The sequence below is a fragment of the Pseudophryne corroboree genome, chromosome 10, assembly GCF_028390025.1.
Source record: "Pseudophryne corroboree isolate aPseCor3 chromosome 10, aPseCor3.hap2, whole genome shotgun sequence".
In the NCBI taxonomy this organism is placed as follows: domain Eukaryota; kingdom Metazoa; phylum Chordata; class Amphibia; order Anura; family Myobatrachidae; genus Pseudophryne; species Pseudophryne corroboree.
In genome coordinates, this window is record NC_086453.1 from 23,817,967 (window position 1) to 23,834,521 (window position 16,555).

Consider the following 16,555-nt stretch of genomic DNA (forward strand, 5'->3'; position numbering starts at 1 on the left):
CCAACACACGAGTCGTTAGGAGAGCTTTATTCAGCGCTGCAGTGAAATAGATCAGATCTGCTCATCAGTGAATTGATTATATAGTAAAGAGACTGCTAATATTTAATCTGGTTCAAGTATATACAGTTTAATGGAATATAGCAGTAAGACAAATACAGAGAGAGTGAATAAACTCAGCAGGTGATAAATACAGAATTACACAATACATAAAGCACATACATCTGAGAAGACACAGTAATACGTGTCCCTGGGGCTGGTGCATTTGGAAAATTGTGAAAAATAAAATATAAAAAGCATGGTAAGCGCAGTCTATTTCCGCCACTCAGTGATGTACACGTTCCCGGATCAGCTCCCCATGTGCCTACAATGTGTATATTCACCTGTCCTCCAGCAGATGGTAATAGTACACCTATCTGTTTGCAGGTCTGAATGAGCCGCAGTTGTGTCTTTACTGTACCACGCTTATGCTAGGGCGCCCCAGATCCCCCCCCCCCCCCACCCCCCAACCTTGCTTGTACAGCCATAGGTATCAGATACGCACAGGCCCCTAGTCTTGTTTGGGTGTGCGATCGCTGAGTGAAATCACACAATATATGCTGCGATAATTTGCGTAACACTCCCTCTGCATCAGCCCCACAGCTGCAGGGGTGGTATTCATGTGACCGGCGGTCAGCTAACCGACAGTCACATGATCTCCTCCACCATTCCGACAGCTCATTATCCCGATGGTCGGCATGCCGACCAACAGGGACTATTTCCACTCGTGGGTGTCCACGACACCCGTGGAGTGGTAATAGAACCTGTGGCGACCGCAGATTCGGTGGCGACCGCAGGTCGCCACCGAGCCCGCAGCATGGCGAGCGCAGTAAGCCCGCAAGGGGCTTGCTGCACTCGCTCCTCCCCACCGGTATCCCGGCGTCAGTATGCTGCCGGGATCCCGGTGTCGGTAACCTGACCGCCGGTCAGCCGTACTACGCCCCTGCAGACTAGTAATCGTTGACAGTGCAAACCCAAGTTATATAATGCTACAGTGAGTACCATAATATAGGACTTACAGGTATATAAAAAGCAAACAGAATTGATTACAGTCAGTCATGGAATCACAGCATACATGACGAAAAAAACGTAATTATTATTATTATTGTTATAATGCCTTACAGATCATACAGATAATAATGGTACGTTATTACCAGTTGGTTATAGAACACACACATATTCTGCAGCGCTTTACAGAGAATATTTGGCCATTCACATCAGTTCCTGCCCAGTGGAGCTTACAATTGCCTATCACACGTATATAGACACATACAGTGGGAATGCAGCAAAGGTAAATGTGGTCAAACCTCCGAAAATTGTGTTTTCTGAGGTTTGTCTGCATTTCTCATATGCACCAAGCTCCAGAATGTGATACATTTCAGAGCTTGGACCTGGTAGGCCTCTCCGTCTGTAGATAGCATTGGCTAATAGAAAAAACTGAGCTGGGACAAACCCACCAAAACTCCTAGCGCAAGTAATGTGAATATTATAAAAATGGTCAAATTAACATCAGCTGCAATAATTTACACTTATAGTAACAAATATACAGAGATAATTACTGCGCTTATGGGGAGTCATTCCGAGTTGTTCGCTCCCTCTGGGAGTGTATCTTAGCTTAGCAGAATTGCGGAACGAAAGATTAGCAGAATTGCTACTAAATAATTCTTTGCAGTTTCTGAGTTGCTCCAGACCTACTCACGAATTACGATCAGCTCAGTCCGTTTAGTTCCTAGTTTGACGTCACAAACACGCCCTGCGTTCGGCCAGCCACTCCCCCGTTTCTCCAGCCACTCCCCCATTTCTCCAGACACTCCTGTGTTTTTGCCTGACACGCCTGCATTTTTTTGCAAATGCCGGGAAAACGCTGAGTTGCTGCCCAGAAACGCCCCTTTCCTGTCAATCATTTACCGATCAGCACTGCGACTGAATAGCTCCGCAGAAGCCACAGCAAAACAGCTACGTTTTGTGTTAAATAAATAAGCGCATGCGCCCTGCGTGCCTTGCACATGCGCAATTTGCAACTAATAACAGCATAGCGAAAATTGTCAACGAGCGAACAACTCGGAATGACCCCCATTGTACTGACACAAGTGATTAAAAATATTTATGAAATATCTATCTGTTCGGCTTCACTCAGTTTATACACGAGCAACTTGCTTTTGGTAATCAAAACTATTTGTACTATGTTGTAAAATGTTACACTTGCAGACAATGAAATATTCATAACAAGTGATCCCTCGCTAGACACATTAATAACATATAAAATACTATGTAACAAACAATGGAACTGGTCATATAATGAAAATAATGTGATCCCGCACTGGGACGCCAGCGGCAGCTGGCCGGAGTAATTTCAAATCATACTGCGGGATCACATTATTGTTATATTAACCCTGCAGCTGCTGTTTATACTTGGAAACCCATCTGAAGTGCTACTGGTGCTTTATCAGCCATTGGAATTTGAGTGTTTTTCTTCAGAGGCAGCGCACTGGTGCTATTGATAACTCCGAGGTATATAAATATATTAACAGCTTGCCAAGGAATACAATGCCATTTTTGTATGCTGCTTAGTGCTTTTCATTATATGACCAGTTTCATTGTTTGTTACATAGTATTTTAAATGTAATTAATGTGTCAAATGAGGGATCCCTTGTTATGAATATTTCATTGTCTGCAAGTGTATCATTTCAGAAGGAAACATAGTAAAAATAGTTTTGATTACCAAAAGCAAGTTTCTTGTGTATAAATTGCGTGAAGCCAAAACACAGACATTTTATATATATGTTTAATCACTTGTGTCAGTACATTAAGCGCAGTAATTATTTCTGTATAGGCATTGGCTAATAGAAGCCTATGAAATCGTATTCACAATGTGCACTGAGAGACCACATGAGCAGAAGGACACCCAGGTTATAAACATGAAAGGTCTTGTATCGCAAAGGACAACTCGTATCGGGAGAGACGTCCTTTGCTGTGTTTATTCATTTATACAGCGTTACTAACAGCCGCTAAACTTGCGATCAGTGGCTGGATACATTGCATGCAAAATACAATGCTATATGCATCCCACCCATACACACTTGGGTTAATGATTTGTTGTTGATGGAAGCCAATTAACCTACCAGTATGTTTTTGCAATGTGGGGGAAAACTCGAGCATCAGGAGGAAACGCACACAAGCATGAGGGGAACATACAAACTCATATAGATTAATTTAAAATGTTGGTACATTGTATTGATCCCTGTTAATTACAATGTATTTACACCAATTTCATTCTGAGAGTTAAAAATATATTGTGAGGGCTGCGCTAATATCTTATGTTTAAAAAGCAGCTACAGAGAATTTGGGTTTCCACTAGCCCTGTTAAATATGTGTAAGTCGGTTACTCTCATTCTGAGAGTCACTAAGCCTTAACACAAGTGCCAGAGACTCTATGTACTACAGTAACACTGATCACCAGCTGCATTCCCTGCACAGAAGTACATAACAATGCATCACATCCAGCATAGCTCAGTGCACTACTGCACAGACTCTGGTCTTCCTGTTCTCCAGGGAGGCTTCATGCCTCATCCCAAGATGGCCACCGAGATCTCTACTGAGCGTGTGCAGAGGCTATTTTGTCTTTTACTGTGTGACATTTTCACAGTGAAAGACAGCAGTGTCCCAATCAGCTCTAGTGCGAACTGCAATTGTCTGCTTTTATAACCACTGTTCCATCATCTTGCATCGCTAACCGGTACCTACATACACCAATTGGCCCAGGAGCTGTACAACATCCTGTTCTGCATAAGCTCTGCTCAACCAGCCAGTGTGTATAATAGTGAGTACCTGTTTTTTCTTTTAATAAAACCACTCCACTGCTTAGGTAACTGGGAGCTGTTCATAGTTACAAGGCACCTGCTGGTGTTTACAGAAACTCTACCACATCCTCAGGCTGTACACACTTCCTAAAGCTAGAACACCATCATTAGCCCACACATTAAACACACAATAAAAGCATTATACAGCAGATATCAGGTAACCACTGATTAGTCACATAGACTGTGCCTGCCACATTGGAATTAACACTATTCACTAAAACACAGACACACTATGGTCCAGCCAATGAAACTACTATTGGGAAATGTATCAAACCTTCTACAGTGGAGAAGTGGCAAAGTTGCCCATAGCAACCAAAGAGCTACTAGCTAGCATTAATCAAGCACTTTCTATAAAATGACAGAAGTTCATTGGTTGCTGTGGCCAAAGCTTGATACATTTCTCCTCTAATAAATTCTTGGGAGAAAACCCACACAGACATTGACGAGCACATATAAATTACACACAGATGAGGCCCTTGGAGATATAGAATGTAAGATACTGCTGAGAATGCCCAGCAGATCCCCATAGCTAAAGATGGATGCTGCAGTCAGACTATGGGGGAGATTTATCAAAGAGAGTGAGAAAGTAAAGATATAAAGCAACAACCAATCAGAGCCTAGCATTTTTCAACCACAGCCTGTAACATGGCAGTTCGGAGCTGGCTGGTACATTATCTCCAGCCACTTAATCTCTATTCAAGGCTTAGTACATCTGGTCCAGGGTCCATGTTTTGATACATCACCCCCTATGTCTCTCCTGTCTGATAACCGAGCAGTAGCCACATTCAGCTGCCATACATACAGTACAATGATCTCTGGGTCTGTCACCGTATTGGAACTTACTCACTTTAAAGGTTATTAGTGAATCTTACAGAAGCAGCTTGTATTCCTGGCATAGTGACCCTTACACGGGTCCTCCCTGACTTCACACCAGGTTAATGAGATATGGTCTTATCTATGTAACGAGCATTATAATACTATTTCCATTATCTTGGGGAGAGTTTATTTCTGCGCACTGCGTCTCTCTTGATACGGATGAGCTGCTTTGCCTTTATAGGTGACCAACCTATTGGAACAATTGCAAAGGGGAATTCCAGCACTGCGCTCAATCCTAAACTCTGTAGTAATGTGTGTTGATTTTGCTCTATGGTTGTACTTATAATGAACTAGGTGCTTCATCGCGCCCTACGGGCGCTCTTCACACCGTCGCAAGGGGCTACGCCCCCTTAACCCTTGCATGCCTTTCTGGGATTCAATATTTGTATTATATGGAGTATTACCTGCATTCCTTTGTTAGTGGTTAAATATTGCACAATGAAAGGGCGTGCGATGGTGAAGGAGGCGCAGCCCCTTGCGACGGCGTGAACAGCACCTGCAGGGCACGATGTACAGAATGTAGCGGGTGCGGGGGGGACTGCGGATGGTGTTTGTAGATGCTGCGGGTGGAGGGGAGGCAGAAGTGGGTGTGGGGCCCGGATGGGGAAGGTTCGGGAGGTGCTGCGCGTGGGGGAGGGGCAGAGGAGTGGGGGATGCAGATGGGGGAGGGGTCCGGAGGCACTGCAGGTGGGGGAGGGGCAGGGGTGCCACAGGTGGGAGAGGGGCAGGTGTGGGGATGTTGTGGATGGGTGAAGGGTTCCGGAGGTGCTGTGGGATGGGAAGGGACGGGAGTGCCGGGGGTTGGGTAGGGGACCGCAGGCACCATGGGTAGGGTAGGGGCAGGTACGGGTGTTGCGGCGGATGGGAAAGGAGGTCCGGAGGTGCTGCAGGTGGTGGAGGGGCAGGTGCGGGGGTGCCATTGGTGGGGGAGGGGTGGGTGAGGGGGGGACCGCTGATGGAGGAGGGTGTCTGCAGATGCTGTGGGTGGGGGGAGACATATAAGGGGGGTGACTGGTGGAAGGGGCCTGAGGTGCTGTGGGTGGTGAAGGGGTGGAGAAGTGGGAGCCACGGGTGGTGTAGGGGGTCTGGAGGCACAGCACGTGGGGGAGGGGTGGAGTGCCGCATGTGGTGGAGGGGAAGGTGCGGAGGTGTGGTGCATTGGGGAGAGGTCTGGAGGCGCTGCGGGTACTGTACATGCCATAAAAGGTAGTTGGAGGGTATGCAGTAACAGGGCCAGGACAGGGGTGACAGGGTCAGTACAGGGTTGACGGGGCCAGGACAGGGGTGACAGGGTCAGAACAGGGGTGACGGTGCCAGGACAGGGGTGACGGGGCCAGGACAGGGGTAACGGGGCCAGGACAGGGGTGACAGGGCCAGGACAGAAATGATAGGGACAGGATAGGGGTGACAGGGCCAGGGTAGGGGCGGCAGGACCAGGACAGGGGTGACGGGGCCAGTATAGGGTTGACAGGGCAAGCACAGGGGTGACAGGGCCAGGATAGGGGTAACAGGGCCAGCATAAGGGTGACAGAGCCAGGATAAGGGTGAAAGGGCAGGATAAGGGTGGCAGGGCAAGGCCAGGGGTGACAGGGACATGACAGAACACAGGGCACGGGAGAGATTGGTATTAGGGACAAAATAGTGGTGACAGACAGATGTGTCTTACCGGAGTCACTGCTGCTGGCTGCTGCTGTTCCACTCCAATCTGTTGGGATCTGCTGCTGCTGAAGAGTTGGCATGGCTGACTCTCTCAGGCTGGAGTCCTGCTTCCTCTGCCCGTCCGCATCCCTCCACCCCTCCTCAGTCACACACCGCAGACCTCGCGCAGCTGCCGGGCACTGTGGTAAGGTGAGACTGGGAGTGACTGGTTAGCCCCCAGGAGATGCTGCGGCTGGAGGGAGGAGGGGGTCATAGCATGCACGTGGCGCGGACCTCACGGTTTCCGGGCACTGTGGTAAGGGGAGACTGGGAGTGACTGGTTAGCTCCCAGGAGACGCTGCGGCTGGAGGGAGGAGGGGGTCAGAGCCTGCAAGCAGCTCGGATTTCTGCAGCGCTACCCGCCAGCTAAAGTGTGTAAATGAGCTGGGCGCACTCCACTGCGGGTGGCAGCGCTGCAGCTAGCGGTGGGGTTGCCGGGGCTGGAGATAACAGAGGCAGTATGGAACCTGCACAGCGGCAGGTGCCCCACAAAACTGCAGCTAAGAAGCGTGGAGTGTGCCAGAAAGTGACGCTCCTCAGCACCAGAGAGACCCTGCTGAGTATGCGATGTGGGGGGTCAAGCACACAGTGAGCCGGTGCCGTCTGTCTGTATGACATACCCCTCACACACCACCATACCTCCCAAATGTCCCGATTTTCGCGGGACAGTCCCATTTTTTGGGGTCTGTCCCGCTGTCCCACCCGCGGGTCGCAGTGTCCGGCGGTGGGGGGGGGCAGTTGGAAAGCTCCTGTACTCGCTGTTCTGCTTAGCAGAGCAGCGGTGAATAGTGGAGACAGAGGGAGAGGGGGCATCAGGGGGTACGGATTAATGGGGGGGTTCCAGCAGCAGAGCCGGATTAAGGGGGGGGGGGCAGGGGATACGTACCGTTGGCCCCACAGTTTTAGGGGGCCCCCCGGCTGGAGTAGCTCTGTCCCAGCTCAGAAGCTCCTCCCCCCAGACGCCAGCAACAACGGCAGCATTGTGCTACAGTCAGCACACGCTGCTGCATATTGGCAGGTCTGTGGTGTTGCAGGGAGGTTGCTGCGTGTTGGCAGGTCTGCAGTGTTGCAGGGAGGCTGCTGCGTGTTGGCATGTCTGCGGTGTTGCAGGGAGGCTGCTGCGTGTTGGCATGTCTGCGGTGTTGCAGGGAGGCTGCTGCGTGTTGGCAGGTCTGCGGTGTTGCAGGGAGGCTGCTGCGTGTTGGCAGGTCTGTGGTGGTGCAGGGAGGCTGCTGCGTGTTGGCATGTCTGCGGTGTTGCAGGGAGGCTGCTGCATATTGGCAGGTCTGCGGTGTTGCAGGGAGGCTGCTGCGTGTTGGCAGGTCTGTGGTGGTGCAGGGAGGCTGCTGCGTGTTGGCATGTCTGTAATGTTGCAGGGAGGCTGCTGCGTGTTGGCATGTCTGCGGTGTTGCAGGGAGGCTGCTGCATATTGGCAGGTCTGCGGTGTTGCAGGGAGGCTGCTGCGTGTTGGCAGGTCTGTGGTGGTGCAGGGAGGCTGCTGCGTGTTGGCATGTCTGTAATGTTGCAGGGAGGCTGCTGCATATTGGCAGGTCTGCGGTGTTGCAGGGAGGCTGCTGCGTGTTGGCAGGTCTGTGGTGGTGCAGGGAGGCTGCTGCGTGTTGGCAGGTCTGTGGTGGTGCAGGGAGGCTGCTGCATATTGGCAGGTCTGTGGTGGTGCAGGGAGGCAGCAGTCTCCCTGCTTTCTTCTCCCTGTGCAGGTGTGTAGGGGGGAGCGACCACCCCCTCTGGATTTAGCCATAGCTGAGGGGCCAAAATCCCATAAGAAAAAAAAAAAAAAAAAAAAAAAATCGGAATTTGCATAAGGGGGCGTGGCCGCGCGGGCCGCGATTAGGCCACGCCCCCAACCCCCAGCAGGCACAGCAATGAGATAGGGCTCCCCTGTATCAAGTGCCCTGGGCCCCCCGGACTCATAATCAGCCCCTGGGAGCATGGTAGATGCTAGAATCAAGTGGGCTAAGGGACCTTTTCCGTAAGGGGGAGGAGTTACGACGCAAGGGGGAGGAGCTAGGCCAGCGGGATAGTTCCTCTACTATCCACGCCACCAACTATTACCTTTAGTAATTAGGTGGTGAGCGAAGCGTGGCGAGCGAAGCGAGCCCGCGAGGGTACTTTTCGGGTACCCTGTTCGCCCGTAGCTCCTCCCCCTGGTGACGTAGCTCCTCCCCTCAATACGTCACAAGGTCCCTTCAGCCCCTCCGATATAGAACCAACCCTGGGAGCATGCCAGCAGCTCACAGAGCGCTGCGCATGCCCCCTCACTGACGAAAACGGGGCCCTCCCGCGAAGCCACGCCCCCTTTTCGCCGAGTGCGTTTCCCTCCTTCTGCCTAGATAAAGCTCCTGCAGAAAGCTGGGAGGTCTGCACCCCTGCCTGTGCCATGCCCAATGTCCATACCATCTGCTGCTGCTCCTAGTCTCCTGTAGATTTGGCCAGAACTCTGTGACTCATTTGACTAACTCCGCCCAGTGTTGTGACTCCGCCCAGCATTAGCAAATGAATCACAAGGTCACAGAATAGGGCTATTATATAGGAGATAATACCTATTAATAAGATTAATAATTTCGATAAATGGTATATGGTACCAACTGCAGTGAACATGTGATCGAAAATATACACTTATTTGAGTAAAATCTCTGTTTTTATTAATAAAGAAAACAATTGCTCTGAATAATGTTTCCTATGGTATTATTCTTTGCGTCGTCTACTGACTACAATTCTGGTAGATAAAGTCCATTCACTTAGTAGAGAACAAATTACAAAAAATACTAAAGTCCCAAAAAAGGGGAAAAAAAGTTTTTGTTATTATGAAAAAAAGAAAGAAAAGAAAAATTGTGCACAATGTCCTTCAGTTAATGTACATATAAACCTCCTCTCCAAGGTACAGTCTTTCTGTATGCGGCGTCCCGCATACAGTGTGTGAGCGCTCTAGATAAAGGATGGTGATGGGCTATGCCTGTGGGTAGTGGAGTACGCACAGTGCTGGGCAGTGTGGTAGGATTAGAGGGGGTGAAAATGTAAGCAACTCCGGACTTGTTTCTCACCCCTGACTCGGTCTCCAGTGGTTCGCCTTGGTACAGGTGCCCCAGTGGAGTCCGGTGGGTCCGGGGGAGAGACGCCTTCGGGGGGTCAGAGAGATCGCGGTCAGTGCTCCTCTGAGCTGCTGTCCGCAATCCAGAGGCGTAACTAGGGTTTTTGGAGCCCAGGGCAAGATCAATAATGGCGCCCCCCCCCCCAAAAAAAAAAAATATATAATTTTTTTTAAATAAAAATAATAAATTAATAAAATGATAATAAAAAAAAAAATACAAAAGGAAAGTATGTGCAGACGCCACCGGTGTCACTGCATATAAAGATGTCAGGGTGTGTATGTATGTGTATGTAGGTGCAGTGGTCGAAGTTTAATTTTTGAAGGTGGAATGAAAGAGTGCAGATAGCAATTATGGAAAAGGGGCGTGGTCACTCAAAAGGGGCGTGTCCTTCAGTGTAGTAGGACCCCTTATACTATCTAGTACTGGTGCCCCTTTGACATTATAGCACACGGTATGAGCCGAAATTCACATTATAGCACACAGTATGAGCCGAAATTCACATTACCCCACATGGTATGAGCCAAAATTCACATTATAGCACACGGTATGAGCCGAAATTCACATTAGAGCACACGGTATGAGCCAAAATTCATATTACTCCACATGGTATGAGCCAAAATTCACATTACCCCACATGGTATGAGCCGAAATTCACATTACAGCACACGGTATGAGCCGAAATTCACATTACAGCACACGGAATGAGCCAAAATTCACATTACCCCACATAGTATGAGCCGAAATTCACATTATAGCACACGGTACGAGCTAAAATTCACGTTACAGCACATGATATGAGCCAAAATTCCCATTATAGAGTTAGGGGATCCTACCCCCAGAATTAACATGGCCTGTGGGGCACTATGATGAGGGGAGCCCACCCCCTTAATAGACTAATTGCAGAGTTTAGCAGCGGAAGGGCTGCAGCGGTTTCTCACCCCAAGCTGCGGCGCTTCTGCCACCTCCGACACTCCACATCTTCGGCACCACCCAGGATGCAGAGCACCGCACCGGGTATGCACCCTTTTCAGTGTGGTCTGCTGCGCTCCGAAGGGGTTCTTGTTTCATGCTGCAGGATCCCGATGTGCGCCTTCCTCCCCGCTGTTACTGTCACGGTAAGCATTAGTATCGTTTACCGCAGAGGCCATTTTCTGAGGCATATGTGTTAAACCTCAGGAACTGAGATGCCCTTCTCACCATACAGCTGTGTGGCCGAGCCGGGCGGGGGGACAGCCAGCAGCAGCATGCCGGATATTAGCAGCAGAGGGTGCGGGCTGTACATTCTTGAGGCAGCTGGATATTCAACAGTGCTGAAAGCCTCCGGAGCCCGCACCCCCGGAGCTGCAGTACACCGGCAGAGGACACCCATCCCCCGAACCCTGTGTAGCCCAAAGCCGGAGATCAGCAGCATGTTGAACGCGGAAGCAGAAGCTGCTTATTGCCGGTCAGCATGCTGCTGATCTCCGGCTTTGGGCTCCGCACGTGCATTACAGCCCCCACCCTCGGCTGCTGATATCCAGCATGCTGCCCCTGCTGCTGGCTTTCCACCCGCCCGGCTCGCCCACCCAGCTGGATGGTGAGTGAGAAGGGCATCTCAGTGCCCGTGGTTTAATACATATCTGTCTTCGGTAAATGGCCATTAGTACATCCCACACACACTGATTACACACACACAGACTTGCCACCCCCAAATCCTACACACACCCACTCAGACTACACACACACACTCTCATACTTTCCTCTCCCCCACACACACACTGGACTGCAAAAATTTACACACACTGACACTGTTCCACACACACACAATTAACACACACTCACACTGTCCCACACACACAACACACACGCACACTGTCCCACAAACCAGTGGCATGCGGTGAGGTCAGTGGCGTGCGGTGAGGCACTACAGCCATAATGTCCGCCGAATCCTGCCGATGACCCCTACCGCCACCGAGCCAATGCCCGCCACTGCCTCTGAGCCGATGCCCGCTGCCACCACCAATGGCTTACAAACTCGCCCACCATCTACTGACCCAGCCCTCCGCCACTAATTTGCAACTCAGTCCAAAGCCGCCAATGCCCGCTGCATGCCTGCTCATCATACTTGTGATATATTGTATTTTTATAGAAAAAATTAATAATTAGTGTTTGGGACTGGGAAGGGAGTGGGAGGAGGACATGAATGCAATTTTGTTGTCCAGGGTTTCCATTAACTTAATGGAGAAGGGTCTGAATGGGTTAAAAATGTAAAAAAAAAACTGCGTGAGGTCCCCCTCCTAAGTATAACCAGCCTCGGGCTCTTTGAGCCGGTCCTGGTTGTTTAAATACTGGGGAAAAATTGGACAGGGGTTCCCCGTATTTAAACAACCAGCATCGGGCTCTTAGTCCGGTCCTAGTTCCAAAAATACGGGGGACAAAAGATGTAGGGGTCCCCCCGTATTTTTAAAACCAGCACCGGGCTCCACTAGCCAGGGACATAATGCCACAGCCGGGGGACACATTTATGTAGGTCCCTGCGGCCGTGGCATTACCCCCCCAACTAGTCACCACTGGCCGGGGTTCCCTGGAGGAGTGGGGACCCCTTAAATCAAGGGGTCACCCCCCCTCCAGGCACCCAAGGGCCAGGGGTGAAGCCCGAGGCTGTCCCCCCCATACGTGGGCTGTGGATGGGAGGCTGATAACCATGTAAGTAAAAAAAGAATATTGTTTTTTGTTGTGGAACTACAAGGCCCAGAAAGCCTCCCCCGCTTGCTGGTACTTGGAGAACCTCAAGTACCAACATGCAGGGAAATAACGGGCCCGTCGGTACCTGTAGTTCTACAACAGAAAAAATACCCAAATAAAAACACAACTCACACACCGTGACAGTAAAAATTTATTAAAGCACACTGACACACTCACACATACTTACCTATATCCCACGCCGGTCACGTCCACTTGTCCAGTAGAATCCAATAGGGGTAGCTGTAAAAATGAGAGACACATTACTTACCTACATCCCACGCCGGTCACGTCCACTTGTCCAGTAGAATCCAGTAGGGGAATCTGTAAAAATGAGAGACAGATTACTTACCTACATCCCATGCCGGTCACGTCCACTTGTCCAGTAGAATCCAATAGGGGTACCTATAAAAATGAGAGACAGATTACTTACCTACATCCCACGCCGATCACGTCCACTTGTCCAGTAGAATCCAATAGGGGAATCTGTAAAAATGAGAGACAGATTACTTACCTACATCCCACGCTAGTCACGTCCACTTGTCCAGTAGAATCCAGTAGGGGAATCTGTAAAAATGAGAGACAGATTACTTACCTACATCCCACGCCGGTCACGTCCACTTGTCCAGTAGAATCCAGTAGGGGAATGTGTAAAAATGAGAGACAGATTACTTACCTACATCCCACGCCGGTCACGTCCACTTGTCCAGTAGAATCCAATAGGGGTACCTGTAAAAATGAGAGAGAGATTACTTACCTACATCCCACGCCGGTCACGTCCACTTGTCCAGTAGAATCCAATAGGGGTACCTGTAAAAATGAGAGAGAGATTACTTACCTACATCCCACGCCGGTCATGTCCACTTGTCCAGTAGAATCCAATAAGGGTACCTGTAAAAATGAGAGACAGATTACTTACCTACATCCCACGCCGGTCACGTCCACTTGTCCAGTAGAATCCAGTAGGGGAATCTGTAAAAATGAGAGACAGATTACTTACCTACATGCCACGCCGGTCACGTCCACTTGTCCAGTAGAATCCAATAGGGATACCTGTAAAAATGAGAGACAGATTACTTACCTACATCCCACGCCGGTCACGTCCACTTGTCCAGTAGAATCCAGTAGGGGAATCTGTAAAAATGAGAGACAGATTACTTACCTACATGCCACGCCGGTCACGTCCACTTGTCCAGTAGAATCCAATAGGGGTACCTGTAAAAATGAGAGACAGATTACTTACCTACATCCCACGCCGGTCACGTCCACTTGTCCAGTAGAATCCAATAGGGGTACCTGTAAAAATGAAAATGATACTTACAAACTTCAATCCACAGGAGGAGAGAGAGAGAGAAAGAGAGAGAGAGAGAGGGGGGGGGGAGAGGAGGAGGAGGAGTGGGGGGGGGAGAGAGAGACTAACCTGCTGCTGCTGCTGCTGCTGCTGGGGAGACCGGCACACACTGCAGGGCCACGACGGGAGGACGGAGCCGGCGGAGGAGGGGGAGAGCCGCACACCGCCGCTCCTGGCAGCGGAGGAGGACGGGGCGCACACTACAGACGCCAATAACCGCCGGGACAATTAACACACACACACACAATTAACACACGCGCACTGTCCCACACACACACAATTAACACGCACGCACGCACACTGTCCCACACACACAAATAACACACATGCACACTGTCCCACACACACAATTAACAAACACGCACTGTCCCACACACACACACAATTAACACACTCACACTGTCCCACACACACACACACACACACACACACACAATTAACACACGCACACTGTCCCACACACACACACACACACAATTAACACACACGCACACTGTCCCACACACACACACACACAATTAATACACATGCACACTGTCCCACACACACAATTAACACACACTCAAACTGTCCCACACACACACAATTAACACACACTCAAACTGTCACACACACACACACACACACACAAAATTAACACACTCACACTGTCCCACACACACACAATTAACACACACGCACAATTAACACGCACTCAAAACTGTCCCACACACACACTTAACACACTCACACTGTCCCACACAATTAACAAACACGCAAAACTGTCCCACACACACAATTAACACACTCACACTGTCCCACACACACACACAATTAACACACACACACTGTCCCACACACACAATTAACACACACACACTGTCCCACAGACACACAATTAATACACACTCACACTGTCCCACACACACACACACACACACACACACAATTTACACACACTCAAACTGTCCCACACACACAATTAACACACTCACACTGTCCCACACACACACACAATTAACACACACGCACTGTCCCACACACAACACACACGCACACTGTCCGACACACACACACTGTCCCACAAGAACACTGTCCCACACACACACACTGAACACACACACACAAAATGCCCCGCACCCCCTGTCCCGACAGGGAAGTATAAAGAAGATTACCCCGCTCACCTGCACTCACTGCTGTTCAGGGGCCGCGCGCCCCCCCGAGGTCGCGCACACGCATGCGCGCACCTCCGCGGTCGCGATCGCGTACACTTTGCAGGGGGGCGTAGGGGGAGGCTCCTGGCTGCCGCTGCCTGTCTATTGTGACAGGCACAGCAGCCGGGGAGACAGGGAAACCGCCGCGGGTAGCGCCGGCGGAATCCCTGACGCATGGGGTGAGTGGGCCGTGCCGGTGGAGCCCCCCTCTGTTGGGGCTGCCATGGCGCCCAGGGCACGTGCCCTGCACGCCCCGTGCTAGATACGCCTCTGCCGCAATCCCCGCCGCACACGGAGACTCACCTACAGTTACTTCCCGCTGTCCGTCACGTCTCTGCTTCAGCTCTCGGTCTCGCTCCCGGCGTCTCCTTGGTTGCGTGGTAGTGTATGCTCATTGCCGTATCTTCGGATCACGTGACCGGGTCTCCCCGCACTCTCTCTTTCCTTTAGTGTCTTGATGTGCTTGTATAGTGGAGGTTTATAGGATATAAGTCTGTAGCTCCAACGTGTTTCAACCCCGTTAGGGTCTTCCTCTGGGAGTGGTAATTAAATTTGGAATTGGTTTCCTCAGTCTTTTAAGTCTGAAAAGCCGGTACATGTTCTTTGTCACCTGATGACCAGATGTGCACGTCATTGGCGAACCACTGAGAAGTTGGTTCCTACTTCCCCCCCTAAGTTAGGTTAATGGCTCTGCTTCTGCTGACAGGACACCATTAGCTCCTGAAGGGTACTGAACACAGCCCTTGCCTGGCTGCTGCTTACTCCCACAACATTGCCGCCACCCCCTAACAAAGCCAGAAGTCAGAAGGTTGGTCAGTATTTACCGGAGACCTGCAGAGAGGGGCCCTCCGGTCATCATGGCGGCAGAAAAGTACCAGCGCAGCGCAGCAACATGTCGCTCAGCACAGGGTGCAGGGCGCGTGGGGCAGGGGGGGGGTGGGGGCCTGGGGGGGGGGGGGCTCTGAGTGACATGATAAATCCTTACTCTCACTGGCAAAATGTACATACATGTGAGCCGCTGATGTACACTACCCTCGCCAGTATAAATATTACTGTGGCTGAAACGCGCCATTACAGGGGGCAGGGCTTCACCTCAGAATTGAGGTAACACTCTTGAAACACTCTTTTGGCGCCATTTTCTCCTCACAGAGATGCCGGAGCGCTGATCCTACAGGCTGCTTCGCCTCACATAATTCGACAATCAGACACCCTGCCGCTGGGACCCAAATTCGACATATTCAATATAAAACGGATTCGACAGTCCTGCTGTTGAAAAATGGACCAATTAATTCGACTTTTTGGACGGCACAAAAGTGTTTAAAAAAAAAACAGAAAAAAATTGCGTGGGGTCCTCCGGGGAGGCTTGCTGGGACTTGTAGTTCTGCTGCAAAATACAACATTATTTTATTTGACCCAAGGCTATCAGCCCCCCCATCCGCAGTCCTTGGATGGGGGGGACAGCCTCAGGCTTCACCCCTGGCCTTTGGGTGTCTGGAGGGGGGGACCCCTTGATTTAAGGGGTCCCCACTCCTCCAGAGTACCCCGGCCAGGGGTAACTAGTTAGTGATTTAATGTCAGGGCCGCAGGGACCGATATATAAAAGTGTCCCCCGGCTGTGGCATTATCTCTCTGACTAGTGGAGCCCAGTGCTGGTGTTAAAAATACGGGGGACCCCTACGTTTTTGTCCCCTGTATTTTTGGCACCAGGAC